The 13,896-nt window shown below is 50.1% G+C and overlaps 1 protein-coding gene across 6 annotated transcripts in view; it reads left to right on the forward strand.

Moving 5' to 3' along the window:
• RRBP1 (ribosome binding protein 1) overlaps window positions 1-13,896 on the forward strand; it is a 68,370-nt gene that overhangs the window by 28,657 nt on the left and 25,817 nt on the right. The gene's annotated exons all lie outside the window — the stretch shown is intronic.

Genomic DNA, 13,896 nt, shown 5'->3' on the forward strand with positions numbered 1-13,896 from the left:
CTATTTCCTAAGTTAGGCTTTCTATCTCCGGGCCAGGGTAAACATTATCTTTGTGTTCTTTAACCCCCTTTTTTTCCCTGTGAAGCTCAATAGAAGAGCCTTTCCGACAAACATCTGCAATGCCTTGTTTAACTTCCTCTTCACAGAGGTGGGAATATGCTTCCTCCCATGAGGTTTCTGGGGAATATTGGTCTGATTTGGAACATTGTGAGGCCTAATTAATAGCAACAGGCTTAATTTTACAAGAGCAATGAGTTAACAGAAGGAGATGCTAGCTTCCGCCCCTATGGCAGGAGCCGTGCTACGTCTACCATTTCCTTACTGTGACCGTGTCATCCAGCAAGGCCGGTGCGGCTCCCAGCACAGAGCAAATCATGTGTCTGAGCTAGAGTTAAGGGGCAGGAAGTCCACTGTCTCCAGTGGAAGGGACTGCCAAGTGATGTTGTAAGAGGTGTGAGTGTGTGAGTGCAAGGGGAGGTGAGGAATTAGGGATAGTAATTCCATCCACCACACAGTCTGGAACATTTCTCTGTCTTGGCAGATGTTTCTTAGGTATGTGAGTGCATTCTGCCGGGCTGTTCTGTTGCTTACCTCACCTGGTAGTTGTTTCTGTGTGTGTGTTGAATGAATAACGATAGGATGCTTTTAGGGAACAACGGCATCCACTCCCACCACACCCCCGTTTTTCCTCTCCCCTACACCCTATCCCAGTTACTTGGTGGGCCATTTTATATACTTAAAATACAGAACAGTAATTTTTTGTTATCTTTTTAGTGTGTGTTATATAGAAATGGGGCCAATGAGTTCCTGTTTCCTGATCATCACTCATTTGATATGGTAGTCTTCTGTTTTCTTTTTTTTTTCCTTTCTTTTTTTTTTTTTAAACATCTTTGACTAGCCATTAGTTGAGTTGGATAATTAATTGCATTTGTCTTAAAGAGGTATCTTAGGGGGTCTGAGATGTTTGGACCTTGTGCTGGATAGCACAGGGCCCTATGTTTTTAGCTGGGATTCCCTTTCTTGCCCCTTTGTGAAGATGCATTACCTTTTCTCAGGTTTCCTCTTCCTCCAAATTTTGGGGGGGGGCATTTTTTCAAGTAGCACCCTGTTCCTTGTGAGGGGACCTGTGCTGTGTGAACAGCTTCAGGCTCCTGCTAAGGGTCAAGGATGAGCCTACCTGGCCCCACAAGAGAGGCCAGCCTCTCAAAGCCCTTTGAAAATCCAAATGTTTAGCCTTAGTCTGCCTCCGCAGGCCGGAAGAAGGGTGTGCTGCCTTGTCTTTAAGTTGATGTTCCACTTGACTCAGGGACAGAGTATTTGAGACACGAGGACAGGGATGGAACTGAGAAGTGGCCCGTTTTCTGTAAGGCATCAGATGTATTCAGAATAGAGCTTCCTGCATTCTGTGTCCTGTGACCGTTGTTACCACGTTTGGCTTTAGGTGTCTGAAATAAGGCATGGAATAGAAATCTGGTGATACTTTAGGCAAGAAGGCAAATGGTACTAATCCGGTAGTAGAAAACCTTATTGAGAGGAAGACCTAACTTTGTGACCTGTGTGAACCCACACCGCAGATGGCTGAGATAAGACAAAATTTGAACAGAGAAAAGAAATCTGAGAGATTAAATATTATGGATAAAATGACAGTTTTACTAAGTTAACTCAGGGTTTATTATTCTAGCCAAAATTTCAATGGGATTCCCTCCCACTCCCACCTATTCTAAAAGTCCCATCTGGAGGGAAAATAGGTTGGAATATTGGATAGATTTTTATGGGGCTTTTGGAAGGCCAGTTGTGTTTGCTGTATGAACGTATTCCCATACCAGTGTAATTACAGAGAGGGTGCTGGCCCAGGGATGGACAGGTCAGAGTTTAAATGGTCCTGAAGCAGACTGTCATACCTGAGAACTTCAGTGAGGGGAGGGAGCCTCATTTCAGTGGGAAGACGAAATGTTCTGATCTTGGGCAACATGTTCAGGATTTGGAAGAGTCTGCTTAGACTGGATCCTTCTAAAAATGTAAGGTCTGGATGAATTAGATTTAATTGAAAAAAATCAAACCCTAGAAAATATCAAAGACAGCCAAAATTAATATTAATCAGCCCAGATGACACGAGGCCTGACGTCACTCCAAGGTTGCAGTGAGAAAATCACGAAGGCGAACCTGGGGCATCCAGCCACAAAAGCAACCACATAGGATCGTCAGACCCAGAATGAAAACCCAGCCATGCAGGGTATTATGTGCAGCTGAGAGGACACCTGAAAGGTGAATTTCCTTATTCTTCAGGGGGTCTGAGAGTCTAGAGACGTGGGGGGGAAAACTCGTGTAATTTGTCATTTACCTGAATGTGCATCGTGTGATCTCTGCCTGCTGTGGTTGGGGTGGGTGGGTAAAGCTATCTTCAAGCTCCACCCCCACCCCCAGGGTGGATGCAGGCCACTCCCAGCACCAACTCCATGAAGATCCTGAAATAGTGTGTGTGTTCAGAAGTAGTGGAGATACAACCACGTGCAATGCTTCTCCAACTTTCCATGCAGATGGATCACCTGGGGATCTTGTTAAGGTAAAGAGCCTGACTCGTAGTTTGGTTAGAGCCTGAGACTCTGCATGTCTGACAAGCTCCCAGGAGATGCTGATGCTGTTGTTTCCAGGACCACATCTGGTGTGGGGAGCGGGTAGGAAGGACCCCCGAGTCACTGCAAGGATGGCACAGGGTAAGGTGGGTGTCTTTATGATGCCTAGTGTTCAACAGCTTTGCATTTCTTGTCTGTAAAGGACCGTGGACCTGAGGGTGGAGTAAGGGAAGCGTGTGCTTTTGTCTTGCTTGGGTGTTTGGTGTTCCCAAATATAGACATTCAGTTCAGGGCTTGCTCCAAAGACGACTGAAGTCAGACATCAGTGACGAGCCATCAAGGCATCAAGGGAGCTGGCCGTCTGGGAGCCGGCAGTCATTTGCAACCATATTCCCGCTGTCCAGCAGTCCGATGTCTTTCCATGTTTTCATTTAGCCACGACCTGTGGAGTCAAGGGTCTGAGGCACAAGTCTGGACGTTATGAATTTTCCCAGTGGAATATGGAATGGGGCTGACTCACCCTTCCGTTGTGATGACATCTCATATATGTTTAGCATTCCAGAATTGATCTGACTCACATTTAGCATTCGTGGCAGTGATCTTGTGGCCATGACTGTGTTGCTGAATGGGAAGGAGGCCACGTTCCTCTCGTGCAGTCATACCGTATGTCCTGTATTCCTCCCTTTGCTCGAGAGGGTGCAGTTGGCACTGGCTGCCTGCCTTTGACCTCCTTGCCCGCTAGCTGGGGTGGAGCTTCTATATGTCTGTCCAGGGCCTGTCCACCACCGGCTTCTCCATGGCCCTGTGCACTCAACTCGAGGGGACAGCTTAGGCTGGGCTGGGTGACCCTGGGCATCCAGAAACTCAGGGGCATGGAGATATATGAGTGGCCTCAGCTAGGGGAGATGACTGGAGGCTAGGCTGCATGTCAGTGTTGTGGAATAGGCCAGGAAAGGAGTTCCTTTTCCGAATAGCAGGGACCTGACCTTGAGTCAAGGAGGGCTCTAGGGCCATGACGTTTTAACTGTGGGCACCAGAGACCTAGAGGTCTAGGGCTGATCACATGGAAGCTATCTCAGGTAGCCATCAGGTAACTGGGTCAGTTGCGCTCGCCACATTCTGAGTGCTCAGTAGGCACCTGTGGCCAGTGACTGCCTTTGCTGGTCAGTGCAGGGAAGAATGTCTCCATCAGTGTGGTTAGGGCAGTGCTGTTCTAAACCTGAGCCACCAGGAGGGAGGCGAGGCAGCCTGTGAAAATGAGCATGTCTTTACAGCTCTGTGCTGGCACCACGCAGCTCACCCCGTGCTTTGTTCTGTCTGCCTGCATCCTGAGTGGAGTGGGGATGAGCTCCCAGTTGTCCTCCATACCCCAGTGCGATGTGACAAGTGAGGTCATCAAGGCTGTGGCTGGCCCATGACACCCAACAGACCAGCAGCAGAACCTGCCCCGGAGCTGGGGGGCACCACTGACAAGGTTGTGTCCTCAATTGTCACCAGGTGGGCCCAGCAGGGTCCTTGCTGACAGACATCCCCGAGAGAGACAGACCGGGCAGGTGTGGAGGTGGGCACAGGACACGCTTCTGCAGGCCCCAATTGGAACCCTTCCAGGACTTCTGATCTGTTTTTTCTACAAGCGCAAATCAGGGCCGCATGGCAGGTTTTTACCACTTGTCCGTGGCCGGATTTGACAGTAAACACCTGCCTTCCTCATCCAGGCTTATAAAATTTATTGTCGTATAAATGTGTGCTTCCGGCAAACAACGTAGAAGGATGGAAGGTGAAAACCGAAAATCTTTCTTGTCCATCCCCTTCACTACGCATTCCTAGGGGAGCCTGGGAGATGTTCCACTTGTCACAATGGCACACACCAATGCAGCGAACGGTGCACACAGCCTTGTAGCTTGCTTGCTTGGCATGCCGGGGTACTGGTGACATCTTTCTATGTTGTGCCAACAGGGCTGGTGCTGTCTGCTATGCCATAGTATGAACGTATCGCATACTTAAATGGTATTAAACTGTGCAGTTGTTTTGCTGCTAAAAGTAATGCCGCAGTGATGCGTGTATACTGTAGTGTATCTCTGCAAAGTAAATATGTCAATACGCAGTTGCTAAGTGAAAAGGCAGGTACTTGTTTAATTTAGGAACACAGTGCTGCGTTGCTCCCCAAAGACATTTCACAATTTATGATTTGCTCGGAGTGCTGAGAGCGCCACGTGAGCGTTTTCCAGCACCTTCCACCGGACTTGACTTTGCAGGATGCTGTCGAGATGGTGACCACTTGAAGGGAGCATTAGAAACCCAAGTGTGTGGGCGCCTGGGTGGCTCAGTCGGTTAGGCTCGGCTTCGGCTCAGGTCATGATCTCACGGTTTGTGGGTTCGAGCCCTACATTGGGCTCTCTGCTGACAGCTCACTCAGAGCCTGGAGCCTGCTTTAGATTCTGTATCTCCCTCTCTCTTTGACCCTCCCCTGCTCGCACTATCTCTGTCTCTCAAAAATAAATAAAAACATAAAAAAGAAAAAAAACCCAAGTGTGGATTAAGGAGAAGACGCTTACTTACAAAACAGAAGGTGCAGATTCGTTTACCAGTGTTTGCGGAAGAGGGAACGTGGGGAACCAGAGAGAAGTGGAAATTTCCTCGGAACTAAAGCTGCAGGCTGTGTGCAGCCCAGCTGCAGTTCTCTGCTGGTTCGTGCTCAGATGGTTCCCTCAGGACTCATGCACGGTATTTATTAGGAAAGCTGCGGCCCTCTCACAGGAAGTGTGTTGCGTACATGATGATGGTTTCCTGAAAATCTCTTTTTGCCCCTCGATTCAGTCTTTGCTGGCATCCTTGGGCCAGCCTGCCTGCACTGTGTTGTGTGTGTGCTGATGGGCATGTGAGGTTACACTTTGAGGGGAGCCCTTTTGTCCCAGCGCCTGGAGGGGAGCCCAGATTCGGGGGGGGGGGGCACGAGATGCCCGTTTACACACGCTCCAGAAAGTGGTGCTTCCTCTGGATCTTGGTGTGCATGCTGCCGCTGAGCGTGGCCCTTCCCCCTTGCACTGGCTCACACCAGGCCCCCTTCCCTGTCTGCCGCCTGTTTGCCCTGGGTCCAGAAGACCCTTGTGTCAGCATCCGGGGGCACCCAGCCAACCTCCAGAGATAGAAAATGCTCTCAGACATCCCACAATGACCCTGTGATACACACACACATCTGTGTGGGAGAAAGGCCCTCTTGGGGTACGCGACTACGGATAAATTTTAATATCTTTGCCCTTCTGTAATTTCTGGTTTTGTGGTAACCTGCATATTTGTTTTTTAAATTTTAGTTCACAGACAGTACTATATGGGTTTCAGGAGTAGGATTCAGTGATTCATCACTTACCTACAACCCCCAGTGCTCATCCTAACAAGTGCCTTCCTTAATGCCCATCACCCATCTAGCCCATCTCCCACCCACCTCGTTCCCTCCATCAGCTCATAGTTTGTTCTCTATCATCAAGAGTCTCTTATGGTTTGTTTGCCTCTCTTCTCTTTTCTCCCCCTTCCCGTATGTTCATCAGTTTTGTTTCTTAAATCCATGTGAGTGAAATCATATAGTATTTGTCTCTCTCTGACATACTTTGCCTAGCATAATACACTCTAGCTCCATCCACATCATTGCAAGCTTTCATTCTTTTTGATGGCTGAGTAATGTACCATAATAGATATATACCACATCTTCTATATCCATTCATCAGTCAGTGCACATTTGGGCTCTCTCTATAGTCTGGCTGTTGTTGATAATGCTGCTATAAACGGGGTGCATGTACCCGTTTGAATCAGTATTTTTGAATTCGTTGGGTAAACACATGCATTATTTTTTAAATGGAAAAGAAAAAAAAACTCCATTATTTGGCTGCGAGTCAAATAAACAGGCACTCATTGGATGGAGTGGAGCTCCTAACCTTTCGGGCTTCGGGAGGTGCCCAGCCCTGACCATAGGTCCCCTGAGCACCCTCTGAGCAGTAGAAGCGGGGTTCCTGCTCCTTCAGGGGGGTCAGGTTGAGGAAAGAAAGTGGTCAGTTTCTTCTCAAGCTTGTCCCAGCCTTTGGGTGCCCAGTGTATGATCACGAACTGAGCTAAGATGGGAAGGTAGTGGCTCCCACATCTGTGAACCTTGCAGTGTCTGGTGGGGGGCAGGGGTGGGGGATGCTTAGCTCCATACTGTGCAAGGCTTCCCGGCCCACTCCTTCCTCTGCGAGAGCAGGTGAAAATGCACAAATAGGATCATGCTGTGTACCCTGCTGGGGCAGGGGTCACCAGAGGTCAGGGGATATAGGGAAGAATCTTCAGACCTACTAGGAAAACTTGGCTGAAGGTGTCTGTACCTTGTCGTGTGACTTAATCTAATCTTAAAGCCTGTGACTTGGTAATGGCAACACCCCTTCCTATTATTCTATCCCTCCCCACCTCCCATAGTGTCCTTCTTGGTGGTGTGCTTGCTTTGTCACGCCCAGGAGTGTGATGCTGTTATTCTCAACCAGGTGTTTGGTGAGGTGTGTGGCTTACGAAGCTTCTTTCCGTGCATTTATCCTCCTGAAGGTCTGTAACGTGGAATGGTATGTTTACCTGTTTTTGCAAAAGCAGAAACCACAGCTCAGCTCTTGTTTTGAGACTTCCCAGAAGTCACGCGGCCAGCAGATGGTCAGGGACCTCAGCCTCCAGCTGAGATCTCTGCGGACCCCGCAGGCCAGGCGCAGCCCACCTCAGCGGCTATTCTCCATTTAGGGCTGAGGAATAGGCAGGTGTGTTTTGAGATTAGGTTTGATACTCTTTTCTTTCAAACTTAATTTTTCAGGGTCTGAAGCTCTGAAATCTCTGTAGTACCTTTGAGCCTTCGCTCCCTTTCTCTGTAAGTTCTTCAAGCCCAACTTCTCTCTCTCTTTTTTTAATGTATATTTATTTTGAGAGAGAGAGAGTCACTGTGAGAGGGGGAGGGGCGGAGAGAGAAGGGGACAGAGGGTCCAAAGCAGGCTCTTTGTTGACAGCAGTGAACCCAATGCGGGGCTTGAACTCACGAACTGTGAGATTATGACCTGAGCCAAAGTTGGACACTTGACCAACAGAGCCACCCAGCCGCCCCAACTTTGCCTTTTTGAAAGAACAAAAACATGCCCTAGGGAAGGAGCCAAATCAGTATGGTGCCCCATGTCTTAGAGAAGCTGCTGGATGACATTCTTCTAAAAGTTTCCATTCAGTCATGTTAAAACATGGCAGGGGCGCCTGAGTGACTCGGTCAGTTAAGTGTCTGACTTTGGTTCAGGGCATGATCTCATGGTCAGTGTGTTCGAGCCCCACATCGGGTTCTGTGCTGACAACTCAGAGCCTGGAGCCTGCTTTGGATTCTGTGTCTCCCTCTCTCTCTGCTCCCTCCCTCTCTCTGTCTCTCAAAAACAAATAAATGTTAAAAACAAAAACAAAAAACATGGCAGTGCTCTGGCTTCAGCCGCTGTCCTCGGGCTGCTGTGATTAGGAAGCCCATAGTGGCACAGATCTTAACCTTTCCTGCGTCATGAGCTAAACTCTGATTGTCACTTAAGTAAGGCGTGTTCTTGGGCCAGCCTGTGTGCTGGAGGAAGCACACAGAAGGATCTCGCCCAGAGGTCCTGCAGGGCATATCTTTCTTTATGAAATATTGTGATGCTTTCCTTTTTTTTTTTCTTCCAGATATAAACTTGATTTTGTTGAAATTTGGGGGAAAAATATAATGAGAAAAATAAAGTCATTTAATCTATAGGGTTTTTTATGTTTATTTATTTATTTTGAGAGAGAGAGAGAGAGCAGGAGAGAAAGAATCCCAAGCAGGCCCCTTGTTGTCAGTGCTGAGCCCGATGTGGGGCTCGATCTTATGAAGTATGTGAGATTGTGACCGGAGCGGAAATCAAGAGTTGGACGCTTAACCAACTGAGCCATCCAGGTGCCCCTCACCTATAGGATTTTTAAATCCCATGAGACGTTATTAATGCACAGTCTCCTGATTTATTAACAGATCACTTTTTCCTCCAAAAGAAAAGGCTTGATTCAAAGGCCCCAAATAGGGCTGCTCTTAACATTACTCATACTTAAAACAAACAAACAAACAAACAAACAAACATTATTTGTACTTCTCTGCAGTTAAAACAGCAGATGTTAGTATCTGGGGCAGTCAGGGGTCACGTGTGGTTGTTCCTCCCGGGTCTTTAGCTGACTGGGGAGGCGGGCAACCCTGGGCAGTGCTGGGCAGTTAAGCCTGAGCTGGGCCTGGAGTTGGCGGCCTGTGCGCTGCCCAGGAGCTGTGACTCCCGCCTCTGATGCATTTGGTGGCTCTTCCTCAAGAACCTCGTTGGGACTGCTTCCCTGCAAACTCAGGAGGGCCCTTTGCAGCCTCCGTCCCCCAGCATGAAGCTAGTGGGGAGACTCGTGGTGATATTAGCCAGTTCTATGTCTCTAGATTACAAGCGTTGGCGGGGAGGGGATGCCCTCTGGATTTGCCAGCAGGTGTCAGGGGCTTATCTTCGTCTCTAAGCCAGAGGGCTTGCTTGTATAGTGGCGGGATTCAGGGAGTATAGGGGAGCCCTTCCTGGGGCCCTGGGGCCCTGGGGCCCTGGGACCTTCCACCCAAGTTTGGCTCAGGTGATGGGGGATGTCAGGGCCTGGGAGTCTCCCCGAGGTTGGGGGCTGGCTTCCTGTCGTGAGAGCCATTCAGGGTCATGCAGGGTCCAGAGGCAGCAGCCATTCTGCCTGCATCTGTGTGTCCAAGACAGGCTCGCAGAACTGCCATGGATGTTCCCTGAGCAGTGAGAGCTTTGGTCTCCCTCAGCTCTTAAGAGCACACCCCCCGGGGCAGGTGCCACTGCCAGAGTCCCTGGATTGACAGCTGGGCTTCTGTCTCTCCATCCCAGCATCCTTGGAGCCCTTGGGCCTGGCCCCTGGCCCTGGGCTCTTCCCTCATCTGCCCCTTCCCAGCCTTGTCTCCCAGGCATCCTGAAGTAACATTTCCTAGTTGCAAACCTTGCTCCCTGCTGGCCTTGTTTTTAGCTTGTAAGATAGAATCCAGATCCTTGGGGCCTGGGAGGATGTGGACTCACTCCAGTCCCCCTTCTCTCTGTCCTGAGCAGCCTGTCCCTGCCGCTCCCCTTCCCACAGCCCCTTACAGCCCTCGTCATCCTCACCCAGTAGCACTAGGGCCAAATCATCCCTGCCACTGCAGCCAGGGCGCTTCCTTGGCGGCACGCCTTCCCCAGGTTCCCGTCCTATGGCTCTACAACGTGGTTGCCTTGCATCCTGCATCTCCTCTGCCTCTTGGCTGGCAGTTCCGCCTCTAACTCAGCCTTGCCCAGCTCAGCGGTGTGCTGACTGCTGGGTGCACTGTACGAGCATACTCCGTGTCTCTGGGGACCGTGGGGTCCTGCCTGCCCTGGGCAGGGCTGCACGCCACCTGCACCAGCCACCGTGGGAGTGCAGCTGTGGTCTTCTGATGGCTGTCCTGGGGCTGAGGCACCGATCCGCCCTTCTTGCTGAGCAGCTCTCAGCACTGCCCTGTCGGTCAAGTCCACTAGAGCCCTGTGGGAACATTGCAGGGGCTGGCATCTGGAGGGTCTCTGGCCCAGAGCCAGGCTGTGGAGCCCCGTGAGTTCCCCAGCACTGCGACCTGGCCCTGGGAATCATGGCAGTTATGCAAAGACAAAAGCCTCCAAAAGGACTCTGCAGTTGACAGTGAGAAAGGGACTTCTAAGTGCCTCTGGGCAAGACAAATTTGAGGTGACTACATCCCACCCCCTCAGCATGTCACAAAGGTGAGCATAGTTTTGGAACCTGAGGCGTGATGCACATTGCCCACTGCTGCATGCTCCCTGGCTGGGAGCCAGGGGAGGCGGAGGGCTCCTTGCTTTATCTAACCCTGTTGCCCTTTTAGCCTCATTCCAGGGTGCAGACAGGATCCAGAGGGCCCATGGGCTGTGCCACTCTACCTTCAGGGCTGGCTCCTGGGTGCCACCATTGCATGTCTTCTCCATTTCATTGGTGGGAGTGGGGAAAAGAGCAGTCACTTTAGCCCCACCTGAGTCCCTCCCTGTGTGTCCTATCTATTCAGAGAGGGGTCAGGACCTGTGATTGTCCTATGACTGGGGCTTGCTTAAACGTGGCCTGTTGGTTGATTTTCTGTGGTGCATTTTGTGCTGGGCATTGTTCCAAACATGCTGGGATTTAATCTTTGCAGTGAGGCTGTGAAGGAGGAAAGATTGTTTATTACCTCTATTTCGCAGATGAGGAAACCAAAGCCAAGAGAGATGAAGCAACTTGCCCAAGGATGCACAGGCAGGAAGGAGCTAAGCTAGAATTTGAGCCCAGACTGCCTGACTCAGGGGCCTTGTTCTGATCCTGGTGCCCATTGCCCAAGGACAGAGGTGACCTGCAGGCCACGCCGGGCCCACAGATGTGTTTGTTCAGCCCCACACAGGTTTTATGTATTTCTTTTTTCATTGAGTTCGCTGTCAGCACTAAAGGAAAGGAGATGACATGTACACATCTCGTTTCCAGTTCTCCTCGGCATGTCCACAGCTCTGAGGGTTCTGGGCCAGACCCCATGAGAGCCATCCCCTGGAAGTGAGGGAATATGTCCAGAGGCTGCCCCCCGAGCCAGACCTGTGCCTTCCTTGCAGGGCTCGGCCCCTGGGGGTGTTTACTGTGTCCCCTGCTGGGCGGATCTGATTAGTCCAGAGCAGTGAGGCGGTGATCCTCTCCATCCACTCCTGCTCTCTGCTACAACCTTCCTCCAGGCCTCCCTGCTTGTCCATTCCTGGTGCTGCGCACTCACCAAGGTGAGCAAAGCAGGGGCTGCAGGAGGAGGCTCTTGGAGCTGATCTCACTAGGATCCACCACCTCATGGTCTTTGTGACATCAACAGCTTAGTGGATTGGATGTTAGTGTCTGACAAATTTAGTTTAGTGCTGTAAGATTTCACAGTGCCAGGGATTATTTCCAGTTTTTGGGTATTTGCTGGAGATGTGTAATGTGCCGGCACAAGTTAGCTCCCCTTAGCACATGATTTGTTGGTGAGAGTCCGGGTGCCTGTCTCCCAGGAACAGGCATCCAAGTGAGCTCAGTGCCACTGGTTTGGGGAGAGGATCTTGAAACCCAAAAGTAAATGCAGTTCACATGGAAGTCCAGAAGTTCTGGGGCCTACTTCCAAGTACTTCTTTCTTTCATTTTTACTTCCCCTGATTTGGGGAAAATAAAGATGGCACCATTCTTACCTAAAAGACTTAATGAAAAAGTGTAAAGCTGGGGCTGTCTAAAAATACCTTAAAAGATAGAGTTCATATGAACACAGAGAAGGCCGGGAAAGTTTTTGTGGGGAGACCAGGCAATAGACAGGGGAGAGTTAAATTTTGCTGTACGTAACTTTGGATTGTTTTACCTGCTCCAATTTTCATTACTTCGCTTGCTAAAACATCTATTAAAAAAAGTAATATACTCAGATGAGAAAGCTTGAATAACGGTGTATTAGAATGACACAGAGAATTCTCTCAAAAAGGTTCTGGCCATCCAAGAGGGAGCACAGTGTCATGAGCGCTGGGGTGATGTCTGCAGGGAAACAGACCTCCATCGCAAAGAGGAGCTCCATTATCTAGATATCCCCCGCCCCCCACCCCCAGCAGTGTGGTAGGGACTACGGGGGCCTAGAAGGATAGTTTAGGAGAAGCTTCAAGGGAGGCCTGAGCCCCTGGGCAGTCTGAGGCCTCTTCAGGAACAAGGGCCGTACTTTTGGGAGGGTTTGGGGGGGGGGTTCCCCAGGGCTGGACAAGAGTGGAACAGCCTGTCCAGTAGAAATACAGGCCACACAAGTGAGCATATGTGTAATTCAGACTTTCCTAGCCAGCCATGTGGAAAGAAAAGGCAAACAAGAAACAAAGAATTAAATTTTAATGATATATTTTATTCAACCCCATTTTCCCCAAATATCATTTCAACATGCAGTCAATACAGAAATTATTACAGATTTTTTACCAAATCTTCAAGCTGGGTATACTTGTACCTGCAGCACAGCTTAGTTCATGCCGGCTGGATTTCAAGTGCCAGTGGCCACACGTGGCTGGTGGCCAGGATATTAGGACAGCACAGGAGTAGACATTTCCCGAATCAGGAAAGGAAAATGTCTGTCCATTTGAGCTCTGGCTATGTCTTTGAAATACTGGACCTTTGTCTTCTGGAAAACCTGGGCAGTAGACATCTGCCTGCAGGCTGAGGAGGAAAGCAGGAAGCCCGGAAACCAAAATGCCACCCGTGTTCTTCCAGTAGGAACTTGAGAGTGGTCTTGGCTTCGTTTTTGGCTTAGCTGTGCCCAGAGTGTTCTTCCCTGGTGTATAAGTGTGCCGTCAAGATGATTTTATGTTATATACATATATCAATGAAAAGAAGAAAGGCTGAAGGGAGCATACACTCCACCCCCATTTCATTTTCGTGACACCCTTGAGCTCTTAGGCCTTTAATGTCAGCATGGTTATTTTTAATCTCCCAAGCCTCACTGAGGTAAGTTCTACAGTGAAGGTGCTCATAGCAACCAGCTCGCCCACATCCCACGTTCCCCTTATTAAAGTATCATGCTAAATGCTTTGACTTGTGATGAAAATATTGTGACTAGCAAGTGAAAATATTGTGACAGGCCAGAGAATTTGGGGTTGCTATGGAAACCTTCCCCATGTGTCATCCTCAGTGAGGTGGACTTAGCTGAAGGTGCTTCAGGGGGCCTGTTGCCTTTATTTCACTCATTTGGGGCCCAGTCATTAGGCTGCGGGTTGGTCTGGACCTCAGCATAAGGAATTCCTGGGGGCATTTTAGGCGGGGTTGCTGCCAGATGGGGTGTCTCAGTTTTCCTGTTCCTGCATTCAAGGCTGCTGGAGAGCCTGCCTGGAGTGAGCGCGCTGCGTGTGTGTGGAAGGGGGCCTCGGGAGCACCACAGAGAGCACAGGTGGCTGATGTCACCTGACTCTTTGCCCTCCAGGACGTCACTCCTGGACCGACAAGTGGGCAGGCCTGTTGTGAAAGAACCTAGTCCGGCCTCCCCTCCCCTAAAACTGCCTTGGGCTTCACAAAGCCAGAAACAGTGTTTGAACCTGGATGTGTGGGACGTGCCTCCTTTTCCCTAGGACCACAGAGAAGCAGCCTTAGAGATGTGGGCCTTTGCTTTCCATCCTTCTCTGGTGACCTCCGGATTGTGGCCGTGGGGTCCGTGTTCATGAGGGGCCACAGGACTTGGTCACAGCAGACGGGTGGACCCTGCTGGGCTGTGCGGGGCTAGAACTGGACCAAGCTGTTTGCT

Source organism: Suricata suricatta, chromosome 12 (assembly GCF_006229205.1).
Source record: "Suricata suricatta isolate VVHF042 chromosome 12, meerkat_22Aug2017_6uvM2_HiC, whole genome shotgun sequence".
NCBI classification, from domain to species: Eukaryota; Metazoa; Chordata; class Mammalia; order Carnivora; family Herpestidae; genus Suricata; species Suricata suricatta.